This window comes from Olea europaea, unplaced genomic scaffold (assembly GCF_002742605.1).
Source record: "Olea europaea var. sylvestris unplaced genomic scaffold, O_europaea_v1 scaffold1235, whole genome shotgun sequence".
Classification (NCBI taxonomy): Eukaryota; Viridiplantae; Streptophyta; class Magnoliopsida; order Lamiales; family Oleaceae; genus Olea; species Olea europaea.
In genome coordinates, this window is record NW_019229783.1 from 214,686 (window position 1) to 214,892 (window position 207).

A 207-nucleotide genomic window follows, 5' to 3' on the forward strand; every position below is an offset into this window, starting at 1 on the left:
CAGTTTGCCCCAGAACGTCGGGAGGTCATTCGCGAAGAAATTAACAAATTCGTTAGTGCTCAGTTCATTCGGGAGGTCCAATATCCCGATTGGCTTGCCAATGTTGTTTTAGTGAAGAAGGCCAATGGTAAGTGGAGGGTCTGCATTGACTTCACAGATCTTAATAAAGCATGTCCAAAGGATAGTTATCCCCTACCGCGGATTGAC